Source organism: Euprymna scolopes, chromosome 14 (genome assembly GCF_053919585.1).
Source record: "Euprymna scolopes isolate OS-2025 chromosome 14, ASM5391958v1, whole genome shotgun sequence".
Classification (NCBI taxonomy): domain Eukaryota; kingdom Metazoa; phylum Mollusca; class Cephalopoda; order Sepiida; family Sepiolidae; genus Euprymna; species Euprymna scolopes.
The window spans coordinates 130,481,174-130,502,253 of record NC_136495.1 but is presented as its reverse complement, the minus strand read 5'-3'; the positions used below and the strand labels follow the sequence as shown (position 1 = coordinate 130,502,253).

General features: G+C 32.3%; 1 protein-coding gene and 1 pseudogene across 2 annotated transcripts in view; one reads left to right on the top strand and one right to left on the bottom strand.

Annotated features, from left to right (window-relative positions):
• LOC145293268 (neuropeptide FF receptor 2-like) overlaps window positions 1–21,080 on the bottom strand; it is a 203,898-nt gene that overhangs the window by 88,826 nt on the left and 93,992 nt on the right. The gene's annotated exons all lie outside the window — the stretch shown is intronic.
• On the top strand, window positions 8,920–9,053 carry LOC145293523 (U2 spliceosomal RNA; annotated as a pseudogene).

Sequence of the window (21,080 nt, the reverse complement as noted above, 5' to 3'; positions counted from 1 at the left end):
AAACACTCCCCAGATCACCTTCACCACCTAAAACACAAAAACAAAAATATCTTTATTCTTCAAATATTGTTGTTGACTGGAGGGCGGGCTGAGCACTCCCAAAAAGGTAGGAGCCGGGGAACTTCTCCTCCCAGAAAGGGGGCCCGGGAAGGCTTCCCTGTCCCCATATTTTTTTTTTTTTTATGTAAGGTTGATCTCTTTCTGAATGGAGTAAGCGGAACCGACAGGGGGGGGGTCAATCAACCATACAAAAGGATATCTATCTCTTAGTTGAAAGAGGGAAGGTCTCCCTGTCCTCCCATACCCCTTCTGAGAGAAGTTTCCCCAGCTCTCAGCTTTGGGGGGGGGGGGGTAGGAGGGCTTAGCCCGCCCTCAAGGCAAATAGTCTGACTGTCTGCCTTATATAAAAAGGCGATTTTAGCTGGTCAGGTGGTATGACCTGCATTGACTATTTTTCCTCCACCTGTTGACCTTCCTTAATATTTATTTTTAATAATAAACACATTTTATTTTAATATTAATATTTATTTGTAATAATAAACACATTATATTATTTTAAATATTAATATTTATTTTTAATAATAAACACATATTATTTTAAATATTAATATTTATTTATAATAATAAACACATTTTATTCTACTTTAAATATTAATATTTATTTTTAATAATAAAAACAATTTTATTTGAATATTAATATGTATTTTTAATAATAAACTCATTTTTATTTTAATAATTATTTTTAATACTAACTCATTTTATTATTGTAAATGTTAATATTTATTTTTAATAATTATTGTTATTTAATAATAATATCTTCTATTTTTTTACTGTTTATGTCTAACTTTTATCGACTTTTTCTTTTTTAATAGCATATTCTTTAAATGAATAGAAAAATAATTTCCCAAATTTTAGACCCCGGTTATTTGGCTGATAGTCGATAAAAATGATTAAAAGAGAGATTCATGAACATTAACGTTGTCATATAAAAAGAAAATGCTAATAAGAAGTGTTTTTAATCAATGTAACATATTTATTCAACTCTGTCATATATTTGTTTGATGACAACTTTTTCGAATCTGTGTACAGTAAAAACGATATACTTACATAGGATTTTGAAAGCATTTAAACTGTCGAAGAGTTTTATTATAAATAAAAGAGTTTAGTTTGTTGAACTTAATGGACTTTTTTGTTGTATCTATTAACTGTTTATTCTTTTTATCAAACAAAAAGAGAATTTTTATATTGACATGTGATGGACTGTTTTTCTAACATCGAAATTTTAAAATTAGTTTTATTTAAAAAAAAAAAAAAACTCGCCATTAGTGGACGGTCAAAAGACAAATATATAACAAATAAATGTTAGGAAAGGCAAGATAAGTTACTTTTCTATCCAACTGGATATATTTTTTGTGTTTTTATTCAATGTAACATATTTATTCAGCTCGAAAAACATACAGTGTTTACCGATGTATTCGAAAAATGCCACCCGTTGTTTACATAGCCATTTGCCGGAAGTGACGGTTTTTTTTTATATAAGTTTTATTCAAACAGGCTTTAAGTTCAAATTAATGGACTTTTTTTTGTATTTAATAACTGTTTTATTCTTTATGGACTCTTTTTCGAACATCGAAATTTTAAAATTAGTTTTATTTAAAAAAAAAAAAAAAAGACGGTGTTGTTTTTTTAATTGAATTCTACACTTTTTCAACAAACTGTTACAGACATAATGGACTGTTTGTCAAACATCGAAATTTTAAAAATAAAGTTTTTAGTTTTATTTAAAAAAAAAAAAAAGACGGTGTTGTTTTTTTAATTGAATTCTACACTTTTTCAACAAACTGTTACACTGGACTACCCCCCAAAAAAAAACTGCGAATAAAATATATAAAACTCGTAATTTCTGTTTTTAAAGTGGGTTGTTTATTTTCCTTATGAAATATACTTCCAAAATAAACTATTACAGTCGTTTAAAACATAATAGAAGTATTATTTTTTATTTTTTAAAAACAATGTTTACAAAATGTCTAAGCGCGTTTCTTCCGGCCGGCTGCGAATAGCATAAATAAATAACTGTTGCCAGAATTTATCGCATTTTTATTTTTTAATAGCATTTTCTTAAAACGAATAGAAAAATAATTTCCCATGAAAAAAAAAAAAAGAAAATGCTATTAAATATAATAAAAATTACTGAGATAAAAATATAAAAAATACGTACGTAACATCAAAAACACACCGAAGAAAGTGTGTGTGTGTGTGTGAGAGAGAGAGAGGGAGGGAAGAGGAACCGGTGTATGTTGAATTTTGTTCCTTTTCGAAGCAGCACAAAAATTAAGTGTTTCCATAGTAACCAAACCGGTGCACACTGAACGTTGACGTCACGTCACGTGACATGACTAAGTTTTTTTAAACGAATAGAAAAATAGAAAGAGGGTGATAGAGAAAGTGAGAGAGAGAGAGAGAGAGAGAGAGAGAGAGTAAGTGTGAGAGAGAGAGACGGTGTTGGTTTTACTCCTCCCCCCCCTTCCAGCTTAAGAGGTATGAGGTCACGTGGTAATATACAAAATGGCTAATTATTTTATATTACATAAATATTACGATATTTTTATTATCGTCTAATATTTTGAAAGGTGAATTTTTTTATTCCCGTACATTTTTTCCTGACATTTTTCGTTAAAACTCTTGTATAAATAATATTTTTAACCAGGTAATAACGATGGAAACATTGGCATAAAGTAAAAAAAAAGATATAACTGAGCCGAAGAGAAAAATGCAAAAGTATCGGAGAAAGATTTTTTTATTAACAATTGTTCGCCATTAGTGGACGTTGACGTCACGTCACGTGACATGACTAAGATTTTTTTTTTTTACGTATTAATTACATTGGATCATTCAAGAATTACGTAATAAAAAGCATTACAATGACAGTTTTTTTTGGGACCCCCTTGGAGATAACTGATACGTTTACCCCTTTCTCCTCGTCCGTTTGACGTGAAATTTCGATATTTGTCATCCGGGACACGGGGCTTCGATATGATACCAAATTTATCAAGTCTGGTTGTGTCTTTCAAAAGTTTTAGCGTTACATACAAACATACAAACTCACAGACATTTGGGATTTATATATATAGACTAGCAGGGCTACCCGGCGTTGCTCGGGACCGTATAAACAATGAAAAAACAAAAGCAGATATTGAACATATGTTTGATTCTTAGGGGAGAGGAATCTTTCATCTCTATGTATTATTTGTTTTATCTACCCTAGGACTGATATTGTTCATGTTTTATCCCTAGCATAGGTAATTTACAGCATGTATATGAAATTGTTTTACCTTAGGGAGAAGAGAACAGGTAATATACAACATAATGTGTCTATATTACATCCCTGGCAACGCCTAGAAACCAGCTAGAACATGTATTTCAGTCAATCTTTATTATATCCTGGGCTATGCCGGGAAACCAGCTAATCTCTTTTTAGTGACTTGACCACCAAAATACCTCCCTAAGTGTGTCCTTTCTTTTGAACTTATTAGATATAGGTATCTAGAAATGTGTGTGAAATTTGTTGAATGCATTGTTCACTATGATTTTCTTATTGTTCTACACAATATCAACTGTAGCGAAATAACACAGTAAACTTAGTGTAGTGTTAGAATAAAGAGCAAAGGAAAAAATTAGAATCATATTTTGTAATTGCAAATCTAAATTTGCTAGCATGTACCAGTATTTGCCAGGTTGTGGAAATTTGGAACTTATAACATATGTAGTGGCCTTTTCCTAGATACCTATTGCTAAAAATTATACTTTCATTTTGTTAGAAAAATCTCTCTTCAGATGCCCTGCATCATTCAAAATAAAAACAAATATTTTTATAATTGTTTCAGTATATTGCTACACAATGTGAAAGTTTTTAACGTTTGTAAAAAAAATCATGAATGTGCTTATATTGCAAAAAAGAAAATATCAGTGCACAGTATTGAAAGTGTTTGAGATTCAAAAGTCTGTAACATTTCTACTAACTTCATAAGATGTCATGTGAGAAACTGAATTGAATATCAAGACATTATCTGAAGCGTTTTTATTTTGGTGTAACATATGTGTTTACAGTGAACCTTAACTTTTAATAAACAGATTGGTATGCAATGACATAGGCTAAGAATCTTTAAAATATATATAAATTGGAAAAATGTGTGAACAAATGAAAAAAAAATGATCCGCTCCACTTGATGACATCAAGCACAGTAATATTTTAGTGAAGAAAATATGAAATTGATGTTCAGTGATTAGTTTGGATGAATGAGAAAATGTAATTGTTTGATGCATAAAAATAACTCAGTTGCTGTATTTGATATTAAGCAGCAAAATATAGTGATTTGAATATTTGGGAAAACATCAAACCAGATTATGTAAAAAGAAAAAAAAAAGATGAAATTAGAAAATATATATTTTATATTTATGAGTTCTGCCAATCAAAATTTTGTGGCAGAAATTGGGTGATTACCATGCAATTTTATTTTGGTAAAATTCTTAAATTATTAGAATGTTTATTATAATTTCTAATTAGTGACTTGTTATAATCAAAATCCGCCCTAAAGAGTGTCCTTTCTTTTATTAGGTATCAGAGTAGGTATCAAGATTTCTACTTCTATACAAATGTGATATTTCAGATCTGTACATAAAAAATTTGTTGAATATATAGGTTGAGAATTGTTCTGTGTCGCTCTCTCTCACACACACACGCATTCTCACTTTTATAGATATAATAGATAGATTACTCTAGATATATTTCCATATGTCTGAATACCCTATATACAAATTTTCAAATCTGTAGATAAAAAAATTTGTTGAGTATATAGGTTGAAAATTGTTCTCTCTCTCTCTCTCACACACACATTCTCAATTTTAGAGATATAATAGATAGATTATGCTAGATATATTTCCATATGTCTGAATACCCTATATACAAATTTTCTAATCTGTAGATCAAATATTTGTTGAATATATAGGTTGAAAATTGTTCTTACTCTCTCTCTCTCTCTCTCTCTCTCTGGCTACCTCACACACACATTCTAACTTTTATAGATATAATAGATAGATTATGCTAGATATATTTCCATATGTGTGAATACCCTATATACAAATTTTCTAATTTGTAGATAAAAAATTTGTAGAGTGCATAGGTTGAGAATTGTTCTCTCTATCTCTCACACACACATTCTAACTTTTAAAGATATAATAGATTATGCTAGATATATTTCGATATTTCTGAATACCCTATATATAAAAATTTGTTGAATGTATAGGTTGAGAACTGTTCTCTCTCTCTCTCTCTCTCTCTCGCTCACACACACACACATTCTCACTTTTATAGATATAATAGAAAGATTATCCTAGATATATTTCTATTTGTATGAATACTCTATATACAAATTTTAAAATCTGTAGATAAAGAATTTGTTGAGTATATGGGTTGAGAATTGTTCTCTCTCTCTCTCTCTCTCTCTCTCTCACACACACACACACATTCTCACTTTTATAGATATAATAGATTATGCTAGATATATTTCCATATGTCTGAATACCCTATATACAAATTTTCAAATCTGTAGATAAAAAATTTGTTGAGTATATAGGTTGAGAATTGTTCTCTCTCTCTCTCTATCACACACATTCTCACTTTTATAGATATAATAGACAGATTATGCCAGATATATTGAAATATGTCTGAATGCCCAATATACAAATTTTGAAATCTGTAGATAAAAAATTTGTTGTATACATAGGTTGACAATTGTCCTCTCTCTCACACACACACACATTCTCACTTTTATACATATAATAGATAGATTATGCTAGATATATTTCTATATGTCTGAACACCCTATATACAAATGTTCAAATCTGTGGATAAAAAATTTGTTGAATGTATAGGTTGAGAATTTTTATCTCTCTCTTTTTCTCTCTCTCTCTCTCGCTATCTCACACACACGCATTCTCACTTTTATAGATAAAATAGATAGATTATGCTAGATATATTTCCATATGTCTGAATACCCTATATACAAAGTTTCAAATCTGTAGATAAAAAATTTGTTGAATATATAGGTTTAGAATTGTTCTCTCTCTCTCTCTCACACACACATTCTAACTTTTGTAGTTATAATAGATAGATTATGCTAGATATATTTCCATATGTCTGAATACCCTATATACAAATTTTCTAAACTGTAGGTAAAAAATTTGTTGAGTATGTAGGTTAAGAATTGTTCTCTCTCTCTCTCACACACACACACACACACAAGTTCTCACTTTTATAGATATAATAGATAGATTATGCTAGATATATTTCCTTATGTCTGAATACCCTATATACAAATTATCAAATCTGTAGATACAAAATTTGTTGAGTATATAGGTTGAGAATTGTTCTCTCTCTCTCTCTCTCTCACTCACTCACTCACTCACTCACACACACACACACATTCTACCTTTTATAGATATAATAGATTATGCTAGATATATTTCCATATGTCTGAATACCCTGTATACAAATTTTCAGATCTGTACATAAAAATTAATTGAATATATAGGTTGAGAATTGTTCTCTCTCTCTCTCTTCTCTCTCTCTCTTTCACACACATTCTCACTTTTCTAGATATAATAGATAGATTATGCTAGATATATTTCCATATGTCTGAATACCCTATATACAAATTTTCTAATCGGTAGATAAAAAAATTTGTTGAATATATAGGGTGAGAATTGTACTTACTCTCTTTTTCTCTCTCTCTTTCTCACACACACACAAGCTGAAAATTGTTCTCTCTCTCTCTCTGACTCTCTCTCTCTCTCTCACACACACACACATGGTCATTTTATAGATATAATAGATAGGTTATGCTAGATATATTTCTATATGTCTGAATACCCTATATACAAATTTTTAAATCTGTAGATAAAAAATTTGTTGAGTATATAGGTTGAGAATTGTTCTTTCTCTCTCTCTCACACACACATTCTCACTTTTATAGATATAATAGATTATGCTAGATATATTTCCAAATGTCTGAATACCCTATATACAAATTTTCAAATCTGTAAAGATAGAATTTGTTGAATATATAGGTTGAGAATTGTTCTCTCTCTCTCTCTTTCACACACATTCTCACTTTTATAGATATAATAGATAGATTATGCTAGATATATTTCCTTATGTCTGAATACCCTATATACAAATTATCAAATCTGTAGATACAAAATTTGTTGAGTATATAGGTTGAGAATTGTTCTCTCTCTCTCTCTCACTCACTCACTCACTCACTCACTCACTCACACACACACACACACATTCTACCTTTTATAGATATAATAGATTATGCTAGATATATTTCCATATGTCTGAATACCCTGTATACAAATTTTCAGATCTGTACATAAAAATTAGTTGAATATATAGGTTGAGAATTGTTCTCTCTCTCTCTCTTCTCTCTCTCTCTTTCACACACATTCTCACTTTTCTAGATATAATAGATAGATTATGCTAGATATATTTCCATATGTCTGAATACCCTATATACAAATTTTCTAATCGGTAGATAAAAAATTTGTTGAATATATAGGGTGAGAATTGTACTTACTCTCTCTCTCTCTCTCTCTCTCTCTCTCTCTCTCTCTCTCTCACGCACACATTCTCACTTTTATGGATATAATAGATAGATTATGCTGGATATATTTCCATATGTCTGAATACCCTATATACAAATGGTCAAATCTGTAGATAACAAATTTATTGAATAGATAGGTTGAGAATTGTTCTCTCTCTCTCTCTCGCAACCTTACACACACAACCACACGCAAACATTCTGACTTTTATAGATATAATAGATCGATTATGCTAGATATATTTCCATATGTCTGAATACCCAATATACAAATTTTCAAATCTGTAGGTAAAAAATTTGTTGAATATATAGGTTGAGAATTGTTCTCTCTCTCTCACACACTCACATTCTCACTTTTATAGATATAATGTATAGATTATGCTAGATATATTTCTATATGTCTGAATACCCTATATACAAAGTTTAAAATCCGTAGATAAAAATACGTTGAGTATATAGGTTGAGAATTGTTCTCTCTCTCTCTTACGCACACACACACACACACACACACATTTTCACTTTTATAGATATAATAGATAGATTATGCTAGATATATTTCCATATGTCTGAATACCCTATATACAAATTTTCAAATCTGTAGATAAAAAATGTATTGAATATATAGGTTGAGAATTGTTGTCTCTCTCTCTCTCTCTCTCTCTCTCTGGCTACCTCACACACACACACACACACATTTTCACTTTTATAGATATAATAGATAGATTATGCTAGATATATTTCCATATGTCTGAATACCCTATATACAAACTTTCAAATCTGTAGATAAAAAATTTGTTGAGTATATAGGTTGAGAATTGTTCTCTCTCTCTCACACGAAACTGTGCGCTCGGCTTCTTCCCCCCCTTCCCACCCCAAATGCTTGGGAAACTGTGCACTTTTTTTGTTGGTTTTCAAGCTGCCTCTTCCCCCCCCCACACACACACACAGTTTAACAGTAGTAGGAGGTAAAGAGAAAGAGGGTGAGAGAGAGAGAAGAGTAAGTTGGTGAGAGAGAGAGAAAAGAGAAAGAGGGTGTTGGTTTTATATTTTTATTATCGTCTAATATTTTGAAAGCTGAATTTCTAATAAAATGTGCATCTATAGGAGATAATGCCTGGGAATGTGTTCCCCCCCCCACAGTTTTACAGTGGTGTGACGTCAAGAGAAAGAGGGTGAGAGAGAGAGAAGAGTAAGTGGGTGAGAGAGAGAAAAAAAAGAAAGACGGTGTTGGTTTTGTGAAAAAAGTTATTTACAATTGTTCGCATTCTTGGCCTTTTGGTCAAGATCAAAGTGTAGTATCTGTTCTTCAGATGCTGCACTTCTATTTCTTGTTCTCTTTCGGTGGAGGAGAAATCCTCCACGACTGAGACAATTTTTATTTTTGTACCTTTTCTCCACGTTAAAAAACGACCCTGGTGTCTAACTCTGTCCCGTGGGGAGGCATAGTAAATAGGTACAATTGTTCGCCATTAGTGGATGTTGACGTCACGTCACGTGACATGACTAAGCGTTTTTTTTTTTTAGTATGAATAACATTTTTTGTTATAATTATAAAGTCTACACTTAATTTTATAGAAAATGATGTATATATAATAGAAAAAAAAAATTACTGGTTTTGTTGGATTCAAGTGGATCCCCCCCCCTCCAGTTTAAGAGATAGCAGGTCACGTGGTAATATACAAAATGGCTAGCGTAAATATAAAGATCGGTTTTTTTATCGACGAATATTTTGAAAGCCGAATTTTTTTTTATTCCTGTACATTTTTTCCTGATATTTTTCGTTAAAACTCTTGTATAAATACTATTTTTAACCAGTTAATTACGTTGGAGACATTGTCATGGAGTTTAATAATCTCTAGAACAAAGCAGAAGAGAAATTACAAAAGTATCGGTAAAACAAAGTGTTTGTTTACATTTGTTCGCCATTACTGGATGTTGACGTCACGTCACGTGACATGACTAAGCGTTTTTGGATTATGTAATATTAACATTAAAATGACAGGTTTTTTGGGGGGCCCCCCTAGGAGAGAAATGATCAGTTCACCCCCTTTTAATGGTCCGTTTGGTGTGGAATTTCGATATTTGTCATGCGGGTGATCAAGGTTCAATATGATACCTAATTTGTCAACTTTGGTTGTGTCTGTCAAAAGTTTGAGCTGACGTCACGTCACGTGACACGTATTGAATAACGTTAAAATGATAGGTTTTTTGGGGGCCCCCCTAGGAGAAAAACGATCAGTTGACCCCTTTCTACTGGTCCGTTTGACGTGAAATTTCGATATTTGTCATCCGGGTGATCAAGGTGCAATATGATACCAAATTTGTCAACTCTGGTTCCGTCTTTCAAAAGTTTTAGCGTTACAAACAAACATACATACATACATACATACACACCGATTTTTGCCTTTTATATATATAGATGACTGGTTTCATTTCATTATTGTGCTAAATTCTATTAATGCATAGTTTCTACATTCTACGTATTGTCGTAGAATTTAAGCTAAAAATGTTTTATGTTCTGGTTTCAATTCTAGATGGAGCTCAAGTTCTATTTTTACCAACATAAATTAATACCTAAAGCAAATGTAGATGTTGCAATCTACTGATTGAAGTTCCATATAACATGATATTTTGGGAGGAATTTTTTACCTTTTTCAGATGTGTGTGCATTAAAAAATATTTATAACTTTATTTGTCTTTGCAATAGAAATAATCTGTAAAATGGATTTGAAAGAAGTAAATCTATATTTTTAAGCTTTTATTGAAATTTTATTTAACTTTCCACATGCCCTCCATCATTAGCAATACAAAGGGTAATACGATTTTGAAGTTCACAAAAAAACATTTGCCAAATGATTTATAGTAATGCTTGAAATCACATTAGTTATTCTAGCTTTCAAATCTTCCAATGAACTAGTATATATATAGTCAAAAAATCATTGATTCATTACCCACACAGCAGCAGCAGCCGTATAGCGCAATGGTGAGGAGACTTGACTGCCATTTGGGTTTCGATCCTGACTTGAGGCAGTTGCCTGTCTAGCCGCACTGATGAGCTTCGAAACAGTACTGTATGTGGATCTCTCTCTCTCTCTCTCTCTCTCTCTCTCTCTCTCTATATATATATATATATATATATATATATATATATATATATGTATATATATATATACATATATGTGTGTGTGTGTGTGTCGCACCCAAGTAACTCATCAATTTAATAAAAAGATTTCTCCATATTTTGATTCTTTCTAACTCTTGCTTTCTTCTCAATAAACCTTAAAAATATATGAGTATTTATTGCCACAGAATTGCAACCCTCTACAATATATGAATATTTATTGCCACAGAATTGCAACCCTCTACAACGGAAGTATAATTGCTCATACATGCCTCACTAAGTGAAAACATACCACAGTGTGGGTATTTATTATATGTATAGTTTTTTTTTTAATAACCTTCTAAGCCTATGTATAAAATTGGTTGTTTATGGTCAGAAGCAGAAGCACATAATATCTGGACCTCGATTTATGATTTTTATTAATGATCTTCCAGATGAGAAAGGTTTTTGATATTTATGCACACGAAACGAGGTTTCAAAATAACGGTTTGAATTGTTCTATTCATTTCGTTTGGTATTTGTTGATATTTAGATCAAATTTTTGAATCATTTGAAACTATATTTTTAAGTCTTAAAAGAAAGTCATAATTTACTTTTTGTGACGTTTTCTATTTGCGAAAACTATATTTCCGTTATCCAAACGTAGGCGCACGCAAAGAAGTGAGAAGTCGTTGCTTTAAAAACCTTCTAGGAGTTTCTGGAAGAAAGATGATAACCTATCCAAACGGTGAATTTACTTCATCTTCCACTGAGAGTCAAACGAAAAAAGATTTTTAAAACTTCAATTTGAGCATTCTACATTTAACAGCCGTAATACATGTGTTAATGATTTAAAATTTGATGAATTATTATTATAGAACACATTCATAGCTTAGCAATTGTTGAAGAAAATTATATATCTTACGAAATAAACAAAATGATGGCAGTCCTAGTATTAATTACTTATGGCAGAGTAACAATTCCCCAAACTTTATGTAAACAAGACGAGAAAAACTGAAATACCGACCCGGACTAAATAGTAAAATTTATTAATGTAATTGAAAATATAAATTCTGTTTCGTTACATAGGCCGATTTAAGGTGAGAATAAACGATGAAACATTTTTTAATGCAGTTTTGGTTAATTAAGCTAATTCGGTAAATGCGGTAGATTAAATATCACTTTATTTTATATATACGATATAGAAAAAAAAACGATTCAAAATATTTACTTTTCTAAAGGGCATGTAATACAACCATCCATCCATGCTTCCATTCAGTCTTGAAAGACAAAGGATACCCCTCGGGGGCAATAGCGCGTGTAATTGTGAGGCAAGGGTTGCGCAATCACCAACCACACCTCTCTTGAATCGGCACTGTTTGAGTCCAGTGGCAAGGAGAAGACCAGGACGAGTGGAAACAATGCCGAGATAAGCGGAGAGCACATACAGCACCTGAAAGTTCCAAATGGTCACCCATTTAGTATTGGCCAGGTTCAACGTTGCTTAATACAACACTGTCATCATTACAACAGCATAAATTATTCATGGAAAACCAACATATTTCAGTTTAATATGTATGTAATAATTTATATTGTCAGTTTCCAATCTCTAGTAAACAATAGTTCTGTGTTAAGGCCTAACACTGCACCGTTTGTTCATTTTCACCAGGATTTGACGTCCTTGAGGATTTTGGGAGCTTAAGGGGGGGTCAAATACTGAACTTAGTCACTTTTTAAGCCTCATCCACTGTGCATGTTACACTTGTTTCTCTTTTTTTATACGTTTTGTTATATCCCGTTTTTTGCGCTATCGATCCGGAAACGCTCATGAAAGTTCGGCTTTATCGCGATAACACACACACACACACACACACACACACACACACACACATATATATATATATATATATATATATATATATATATATATATATATATAAGTACCGAAACAGTGGTTTTCTTTATCTTTCCTCCCATCATAAGAAAATGTAAAATCCGTAAAGATCACATGCATTTTTGTTTCTATATCTGATGAAGACGTTTATCGTCGAAATCAAATTGATTATAAATAAATAAATAAATAAATAAATAAATAAATGATCGTTAAAAAATCTGTGTTGCAACTTACAAATCCCAAGACATTTTTCAGATTTATAAAAAAAAAAAAACAAAAAAAAAACCCCTGCTCCGTTTCCTTATTTGCTTTGAAACAAATTTCTTTCGGCATCATTTTCATCGTATCGTATGAATCAAAATTATTTTCCCGATATTTTTTTAATCAGAATTCTTTGTAGAAAGACATCAAGTACTTACGTAACACAGTTCATGTGCGCGCGTGGGAAAATGTCAGCAGTAATGAAGAATGGCTGGCTTGTAAAGAGATTAGCAACAGCTATAGCCAAAAAAAACGCATATGCAAATTAGGAAGATTTAGGAAGTGTGCGCAAGAAGAAAAGGAAAAGGAGAGAAGAATGCACCACGTGATCGGGAGAAGCAACCCGTGTGAAGTCGAGAATGAAAATGGGTCGGCTGTGGTTAGCATGCGGTCGAAGGAAGGAGAAACGCCAAACTGTCTAGAGGGATATGTGGCGGCGAGAGACATTTTAAGTGGTGTTCAGATTTGTTTTTTTTTTACACAGTGATCACCACTTATCAAGGCCCGGAAGCCACTCAGGGATAAGGGTTATTGCAAGTACATTACGTTAGTGTGGAGATTTGATGAAGTGTTTACTTAAGGGGGCGGTTCATTAGGAATTTGTTAACATTGGACTTGAAGACATCCAAGTTGTAGTCCGGAGGGAAGCAGGCAGACGGAACAGAGTTTTACAGGCGTGCAGATGGAGAGAGTAACGTCAATAAAAACTGACCCGGATTTTTATTTATTTTTTTGTTTGTTTGTAATTGTAACGTGATACCACGAGAAGGTTGCGTGATGTTTGTGGAACGAACTGGATTTGAGCTTAGAATACCCAGGTCGTCAGTCCGCGTCGTTAACTACTAGATCACCGTCATCTCTCCGCACCAAAATCAACGGAGTTTATGCCATTTCTGAAATTGTGTTTTCACTGTTGATTCCGATATGATGCTGATCACATGTAGTTCTTAGCGGCTTCCCCTTCTCTTTTTGAGTAGGGGTTTGTTTATTGCGAATTGTCTAAGGCGATCCTACTGGAGAATGTCAACGATGCTGTCCAAGCAGTTTTTGCAGGTCTATGTATTCCTTACATCGGAGTGCTGGCTCCTCAATCCCACTTTTCGACCTTAGCGTCACATTTCTCACCCTGAGAGAGAGAGGGAGAGGAAGAGAGAGAAAGAGAAAGAGAAAGAAAGAGATAGAGATAGACAGATAGATAGATAGATAGATAGATAGAGAGAAAGAGAGAGAGAGAGAAAGAAAGAGATAGAGATAGATAGATAGATAGATAGATAGAGAGAGAGAGAGAGAGAAAGAGAGAGAGATAACCTCTTGTAAATTCCAACACTCTCTAATAATAAAAACTAAATTAATAATTACATATACTCGCACTGTTTAAGATAACTATATTTAATAACTCCTTTTCGCACTGCTTTTCTATTCTTTTCTTATTCTAATGTTTATTAGTCGCTACACTACTGTTCTCTTTAAGATTAAATGTATAAAGTACTTAAAAAGGCCAAACGCCTAAAGAAGTATAACAAACAAATAAATAGTAATTTATTTAAATCCACATTTAATATATTTTACGCGCATACCCCTTTGTGACATCTGGTGTTTTGTTATTAGACTGGGTAAGTGCTTTAAAGTAATATACCTTACTTGATTCCCCACGAATATAATATTGTGGCTTTCATAAATCATATACTGTAGAGGTAGAAAACTAATAATTATTTCGCAATAAAAAATATTAACCCAACTCCCCTCCTTCTATAATGGCTGCCAATCAGATTAACCGTAATCCAATAATTGTAGTCATTTTTTCTCCACTTTTTTTTACTCACGCATCGCTCGTCTAATTAACCGGTAAAATGAATTCATACTAACTATCTAATTAAATACATCGGTTTCAGCTGCTGCTGCTGTTGCTGTTATTAAGTACCCGCTTGGAGTTCTCGCACAGATCATCATCGGTGATTGCTCACTGATAATAAAAATGTAATGTTCCCTGGAGTGTGACTGACAACAATCTCCGAAAATTTTCAGTAATGTGCACATCCTTCGATAACCGTTGCATTGGTATAGCAACAGCCGCTTAACATTGATTTCTCGCTGGCAACAACCATTGATATTCTCTTAGATATCTCTTAGATGTTGATGACAATAAGCCTTCTAAACGTCTCAATACTCTTTGCAATCTTCAAGTGGAGCCATGCTTAATACTCTCCGTGCAGTCTCACGAGACAATGAATACCCTCTGTAAGGATAGCTGCGCGTGTAATTGTGAGGCAATTGTTGCGCATTCTCAACTGCATCTCTTCTGAATCGACACTGCTTGAGTCCAGTAGCGAGGACAGGTGAAAAACGACTGGAAACAATGCCGAAATAAGCGGAGAGCATATATAACACCTGGAAGTTTCAAATGGTCACCCATTTAGTATTGACCAATATCAATGTTGCTTAACTTCGGTGATCTAGCGGGGACCGGCGTGTCCACGTGATTATGCTCTATCTTCTTTTATTTCCACCTTTCTTTTATCATAATTATTATTATTATTATTATTATTATTATTATTTGTAGTAGTAGTAGTAGTAGCAGTAGTAGTAATTAAACTAAGAAAAAGGCAGCTTCAAACAGGTTATAATCGGTTCTTACACGTGAATATCTCCAATGAGTTAATCGAATAATACAGGGTATCCCAATAAAATGTATACACTCGTAAAATGACCATAAAAATGACCATTTTTTTTATTAAGAAAGAAAAGTTTCATACATCAAAATACTGTGAACAAATATAGAAACCAGCTAATTAATTGTTGGCCATTGTGGTCCATGATCTGCTGACAACGTTCACTGATTGAATAGAAAACGTTCCTAATCAGTTCAATTGGTATATTGACATATTTTCTTTCAATGGTTGCTTTCAACTTATTCATCGTAGTTCGTTTTGTGGTGTGAATCCTTTGTTTAACATGCCCCCCCCCCCACATCGCCTTTAAAAAAGAGAAAAATCCAGGGGGACTCAAATCCGGTTAGCGTAGACAGTACTCGATACTTCCTCTTCGTCCTAACTATCTGTTTCGCCGATGAGTATCAAGATATGCTCTTACGTCATGCTGACTGGGGAAGTGCTCCATTCTGATGGAAGTGCCATTCTTTATTCCTAAACATTTCTTGGGAACGTGGCATAGCGTATTCATGTAGCAGGTTTAGATGATTTAAAAAGTGTGTACATTTTATTGAGACACCCTGTATTTATATATAATTTCACAGAAGTCTAATGTCTTACTAGTCTCCATCGATAAAAATACGAAGCGCCTTCAATAACTTCTAGACTTTTTATAAACGTATTTAAAATTGACATGGACTTTAAAAAATTCAATATGTTATTGCTATTAAGTTAACTGGCAAATTGTTATGATTTCAGGTTAAAAATGAACCGCTACAGCAGGAATTGGACTACACCATACTGAAGTCTCGACGTGAGGACTTTAGAAGAACGATATGGAATAACATTCTGTTTTAAATTTTGAAAAATGCCACAGAAACGTATGAAATATTTCAGACTGCTTTTGAACCATCTTGCATGAATCGAGCATCAGTTTTTGAGTTGCATAAAAGATTCAATAAAGGTAGGGAGTCTGTGAGGTATGATGAGAGGTGTAGAAGGAGTAAGGAAGCCAGAACACAAGAGTTGATTAGTCAAATAAATAATTACATGGATAATGACCGTCGTGTGTTCATAGAGACAAGAAGTGCACAGTTTGATGCCAGTATTGGAATTAATAACGAGGAACTGAAGATGCGGAAGATTTGCGCGAAGTTTTTCTCAAAGCTGCCCAGAAAAGATCACAGACTATTTTTCTCTAGATAGGCATCAAGACAGTTCCTCGTCCTCCCCAGAGTCCAGAAAACCCTTGTTTATTGTCTAAGCTCAAGGAAAACCTTAGAGGCTGTCGATCTAAGAAAAACTGAGGAGATGAAAGAGGCTGTGACGAGGGTTATTGACACACTCACACAAGAGGAGTTCCATGGGGTCTTTCAGAAGTTGTTAGAACGGTACAAGGAGTGCATAGCAGTCGGGGAGATTATTTCGAAGGGAATTAGAGTTTCATGTGTTTACTATCAATACAGTGCCTATACGAAAAAGTTTGGAAAATTATTGAAGTCGCCTCGTGCAGAGAACGGTTTATAAGGTTATTGTACTCGATCGAGCAAACAAGTTGTTTCACATAAAATAAGGACAAGTGGTTGAAAGCAAGGGGTTGTTTATTTGCTTTGGTGTTGCTCCGAATCACTGGGTCCAGGAGGAGGAGGAGGTGGTGGAGGAGGAGGAGAGAGAGTGAAAGAGAGAGAGAGAGAGAGATCAATAACTACTGTTTAATCATACTTTTCCGAGACATCTCTAAAAGCGTAAGTTCCGTTACTAGCCCAGACGAGCTCGAGCTGGCTCCGACTGAACTTTATTTTCTGCTATTTTCAACAAACAAAAAATTTACTCGTCTAATAATTACTTAAGATGGTTAAAAATAATCACTTTTAATCAGATATTTTAAGATTATATATATATATATATATATATATATATATATATATATATATATATTATTATAGAGATGATAATTTATAATTAATATTTTTCAAAGTTGAAGTTTGTAATTTATAAACACACACACACACACACACACACACACACACACACACACGCACACACGCACACAGAGTGACCCAAGAAACGGGCCCCAACATTAATTAGTAAAGTTACACGGGCCCGTTATTTTTGGTCACCCTGTATATATATATATATATATATATATATATATATATATATATATATATATATATATATATATATATATTTATACACGGGTTATCCAAAACGTCACCGAAGGGTTGAAGATATTTGTCATTTTACCATTAATGACTATTTTTTCACAAGTAATATTTTTGAATTAATTATGGGTGGATATAGCATTGAACAACGGATGCGTACTTCTCAAACAATGCATTGGCGATATTATCTCTCACTATGACAATGTCAAATGGCCACAACGTTCCCCAGACGTGACTAGCTCCGACTAATTCTTGTGGGGATATCTTAAAGAAAGAGTCTATGTTGACACACCCCAAAATCTACAAGTATTGAAGAAAAACATCTAGAACGAAATAAAAGAGTTAAATCGCAATCCAGAGATTCTGCAATCTCTCATGAATAATGTTTTGAAAGGAGCAGAAATATGCTAAGCTGAAAATGGGCAAAATTTAAAAAGCCTTACTTTATATAAATAAAGATTGTTTGAATTCCGTACACGTTTTAAAACCCTCCAATATCTTATTCAGATTGTAGTAAAATTTGAGAAAGATATCATAACAAATAATCTATTTAAGTTCAAAACCCTTCAGTGTCTTTTTGGACACTATCTATCTATCTATCTATCTATCTATCTATCTATCTATCTATCTATCTATTTATCTATCTATCTATCTATCTATCTATCTATCTATATATATATATATATATATATATATATATATATATATATATATATATATATAGTAATTTATGAAATATATATGGCGATTAAGCTACACTGAATATTCCGCGTCTCATCCACTCTAGGATACTTCAGGCTTATGCGAATAAGCCTGAAGAATCCTAGAGTGGATGAAACGCAGAATATTCAGTGTAGCTTAATCGCCATATATATTTTATAAATTACTAACTAGCTCTACCTACGTTTTGAGCACCTTTGAAGTAAATACTTTAAGTTTACGCATAAATCTATACTTTCGTATATTAATTTTATGTGAGTAAATTAAGTAGTTATATATATATATATATATATATATATATATATATATATATATATATATATATATATTGTAAGGATGAGTAATCAGAATCGGAATGTAAATCAGGAGAGATTGAATATATTTTGATTCCAAAAGTGTTCGTGTTTGTTTAAACTATACTTCTTTTATTATTAATGCAAAGTGGAAAAATTGTAAGTATTTATTGATTCTAAATAGATGCAGACATGGATTTTTATAGAAATCCAAAAGTAGAAAAAATTTATAAATAACGAAACAAATATGTAGAGGTTTTAAAAGAATCCGAATCAGTTATTTGGAACTGAATTTGGTAATTACATCAGAATTGGGAAAAATTTGCGAACTTTTTTTGCGAAAATTTTGAGCCCCGTAAAGAAACTTGTTTCTTATCGTTGAGCAACTTAGCTCATACTCACAGATCGTCATGCAATGATTAGATCACTATGACTGACGTTAAAAGTATTTAATAAGAATAAATGATTAATTTCAACTTGTATCGCTCACGGTTTCCGGTAGCTTAGTGGTTCGAGTGCTTGCTAATGAAGCTAGACATGACTTCTGTTGCCAGAGTTCGAGTTTCTCGACTGACGTTAATCGTAACACCCTGCACTGATGATTCCCGATTCTGTCTGTAGGTATTTAATTATTATCATAGTAAATAATATATATATATATATAAATATATAAATATATATATATATATATATATATATATATATATATAGAGAGAGAGAGAGAGAGAGAGAGAGAGCCTGCATAATCCGACTTATAAAAAGTTCATAATTATGAAAGATAATTCAATTATATAAGCAGGAAAAAAAAGCCTTAACTAAAATTGTTAAATAGAAATACACGTAGCACTTGTATAAGCCGATTTCACAAAAGTCTTCAATTATAAAAGAGAATTTAACAATATAAAGATGAAAAAAGAAAACCCTTACTAAAATTTTTTAAAAAGAAAACAGAGAATCTTAGGTGCCTTCTGTGTAGCTGTTTCGAAGATTTAAAAACAGAGTAGCTGTAAAATATATCTATAGATATATATATATATACCGGTAAAATGGCATCGGAAAATGGCACAGTAAAAATGGCACAGGAAAAAAGGCACCTGTAAAAATGGCAAAAGTATGTAACTAAATAAAATTGCACAGCAAGAATGGTAACGGTAAAAAGGCACCGGTAAAAATGCAAACAGTGAATAACTAAAAAATGGCACAGTAAAAATGGTGCGGATAAAATACACCAGTAAAAATGGCAAAAGTGAAGAACTAAAAAAAATCACACAGTAAAAATTGTACCGGTAAAAAGGCACCGGTAAAAATTCTAAAAGCGATTAACTAAAAAATGGCACAGTAAAAATGGTACCGATAAAATGAACCGGTAAAAATGACAAAAGGGAATAATTAAAAAAATGGCACAGTAAAAATGGTACCGGTAAAAAGGCACCGGTAAAAATAGCAAAAGTGAATAATTAGCAAAAATAGCACCTTTACAGCAAAAAATTAGGATCGTTCAAGAAATGCGAGCTAAGTCAATTTGGATAGAATCAAATTTTGTAGATGCACCAAAAAGAAAAATTATGACATTTTATTTAATGATCATTTTAAAATAAATATTGCGGTATAATGATCTGAAAAAAAAAAAAAGATTAAATAAAACTTTACCGCTACCATATTTACCTAATTTAAAATAATTTTTTTTGACTCTTGAAAATGGAAACTTAATTCAATGATTAAATCGTTGGCGGCCAGTGCTTTTAATTTTCGTGCAGCAGGAAGATTTTACCCGAAAAAATGTTACACTACAAAAAATTGAAAAAAAATGATTTGAAAATTACAAGTGTTGAGCGTTACGTTAGAACAAGAAAAAATGTCCGACATTGGATTTTATCTTTGGAGTCTCGATAATGAGCTAAAAATAAAAGCAACACAAATTACTGGTAGAAATTCACCCTATAAGTGTTATAGTAACATGGTAAATAATCTGCAGAACCTGAAGATGGGAGTTCTTTGTTAACAATTCTGTACTTTCACCAAACAATTTAGTAAATTGAAATTATCGCTGGAACTTATATAATTGATGACATTTAATATTAGGGACAGAATCTGATGAAACACCGTTTGCTGCTAACTTTGAATCGGGAACTCTCCTGGTTTCCAATATTTATGATATTATCTTTGTTTTTGTTTTTTGTTCTTGTTGGTTTATGTTTTGCCCCAATTGCAATTTTACCTTTTTCTTGTAAAAATGATAATAATAACTTTTATTAGAAGTCTGGGTACTTATGCAGAATAGTACGGAACATGCTTAAATAATGACGTGATCATTTTGAAAAGCATTCTCTATTAGCAA